Consider the following 2,500-nt stretch of genomic DNA (forward strand, 5'->3'; position numbering starts at 1 on the left):
ATGTGGAGAGGGACGAAAGGTGAAACTCACAGGGGTAAACGTTACACAATGTGGAGAGGGACGAAATGTGAAACTCACAGGATTAAAGGTTACACGATGTGTAGAGGGACGAAAGGTGAAACTCACAGGGGTAAACGTTACACAATGTGGAGAGGGACGAAATGTGAAACTCACAGGAGTAAAGGTTACACGATGTGGAGAGGGACGAAAGGTGAAACTCACAGGAGTAAAGGTTACACGATGTGGAGAGGGGCGAAAGGTGAAACTCACAGGAGTAAAGGTTACACGATGTGGAGAGGGGCGAAAGGTGAAACTCACAGGAGTAAAGGTTACACGATGTGGAGAGGGGCGAAAGGTGAAACTCACAGGGGTAAAGGTTACACGATGTGGAGAGCGGCGAAAGGTGAAACTCACAGGAGTAAAGATTACACAATGTGGAGAGAGACGAAAGGTGAAACTCACAGGAGTAAAGGTTACACAATGTGGAGAGGGGCGAAAGGTGAAACTCACAGGAGTAAAGGTTACACAATGTGGAGAGGGGCGAAAGGTGAAACTCACAGGGGTAAAGGTTACACAATGTGGAGAGGGACGAAAGGTGAAACTCAAGGGAGTACAGGTTACACGATGTGGAGAGGGGCGAAAGGTGAAACTCACAGGAGTAAAGGTTACACGATGTGGAGAGGGACGAAAGGTGAAACTCACAGGAGTAAAGGTTACACGATGTGGAGAGGGGTAATAATTGAAACTCACAGGAGTAAAGGTTACACAATGTGGAGAGCGGCGAAATGTGAAACTCACAGGAGTAAAGGTTACACGATGTGGAGAGGGGTAATAATTGAAACTCACAGGAGTAAAGGTTACACAATGTGGAGAGGGACGAAAGGTGAAACTCACAGGAGTAAAGGTTACACGATGTGGAGAGGGACGAAAGGTGAAACTCACAGGAGTAAAGGTTACACGATGTGGAGAGGGACGAAAGGTGAAACTCACAGGGGTAAAGGTTACACGATGTGGAGAGGGACGAAAGGTGAAACTCACAGGAGTAAAGGTTACACGATGTGGAGAGGGGTAAAAGGTGAACCTCACAGGGGTAAAGGTTACACAGTATTGTTTGAGGTGAAATGTGAAACTCACGGGGGAGGGGGCGGGGGCGGGGGCGAGTCCTCGGGGCCCGGACTGGCCTCATCAGTCACCTCCGGACCCACAGCCACCAATCTTCCATCTGATTTTTTTTTTTTTTTTTTTTTTTTTTTTTTTTTTTTAGCCATGGTCATTTTCGTATCCGAAGGACGAACATCATCAACTCGCGGGGGTAAAGGTTACACTCGTGTAGAGAAGTAAAAGGTGAGACTCGACAGGGGGCAAAGGTCACACAGGTGAAAGGTGATACTAACATGGGGCAAAGGTTACGCAGTGTTGAGAGAGGTGAAACGTGAGAATCGACAAGGGGCAAAGGTCACACAGGTGAAAGGTGATACTAACATGGGGCAAAGGTTATGCAGTGTTGAGAGAGGTGAAATGTGAGACTCGACAAGGGGCAAAGGTCACACAGGTGAAAGGTGATACTAACATGGGGCAAAGGTTACGCAGTGTTGAGAGAGGTGAAATGTGAGATTCGACAGGGGGCAAAGGTCACACAGGTGAAAGGTGATACTCACATGCGGCAAAGGTTACGCAGTGTTGAGAGAGGTGAAATGTGAGACTCGACAAGGGGCAAAGGTCACACAGGTGAAAGGTGATAGTCACATGGGGCAAAGGTTACGCAGTGTTGAGAGAGGTGAAATGTGAGACTCGACAAGGGGCAAAGGTCACACAGGTGAAAGGTGATACTCACAGGGGGCAAAGGTTACGCGGTGTTGAGAGAAGTGAAATGTGAGAATCGACAAGGGGCAAAGGTCACACAGGTGATACTAACATGGGGCAAAGGTTACACAGAGTTGAGAGAGGTGAAATGTGAGAATCGACAAGGGGCAAAGGTCACACAGGTGAAAGGTGATACTAACATGGGGCAAAGGTTACACAGTGTTGAGAGAGGTGAAATGTGAGAATCGACAAGGGGCAAAGGTCACACAGGTGAAAGGTGATACTAACATGGGGCAAAGGTTACGCAGTGTTGAGAGAGGTGAAATGTGAGACTCGACAAGGGGCAAAGGTTACACAGGTGAAAGGTGATACTAATATGGTGCAAAGGTTACGCAGTGTTGAGAGAGGTGAAATGTGAGACTCGACAAGGGGCAAAGGTCACACAGGTGAAAGGTGATACTCACAGGGGGCAAAGGTCACACAGGTGACAGGTGATACTCACAGGGGCAAATGTTTTACGCAGTGTTGAGAGAGGTGAAATGTGAGACTCGACAAGGGGCAAAGGTCACACATGTGAAAGGTGATACTCACAGGGGGGGGCAAAGGTTACACAGGTGACAGGTGATACTCACAGGGGGGCAAAGGTCACACAGGTGAAAGGTGATACTCACAGGGGGCAAAGGTCACACAGGTGACA

At 48.3% G+C, this 2,500-nt stretch overlaps 1 protein-coding gene across 2 annotated transcripts in view; it reads right to left on the minus strand.

The window, feature by feature from the left end:
- The window catches only part of LOC143286759 (cysteine-rich venom protein LEI1-like), a 61,970-nt gene that overhangs the window by 11,536 nt on the left and 47,934 nt on the right, over positions 1-2,500 (minus strand). The gene's annotated exons all lie outside the window — the stretch shown is intronic.

The sequence above is a fragment of the Babylonia areolata genome, chromosome 10, assembly GCF_041734735.1.
Source record: "Babylonia areolata isolate BAREFJ2019XMU chromosome 10, ASM4173473v1, whole genome shotgun sequence".
NCBI classification, from domain to species: Eukaryota; Metazoa; Mollusca; class Gastropoda; order Neogastropoda; family Buccinidae; genus Babylonia; species Babylonia areolata.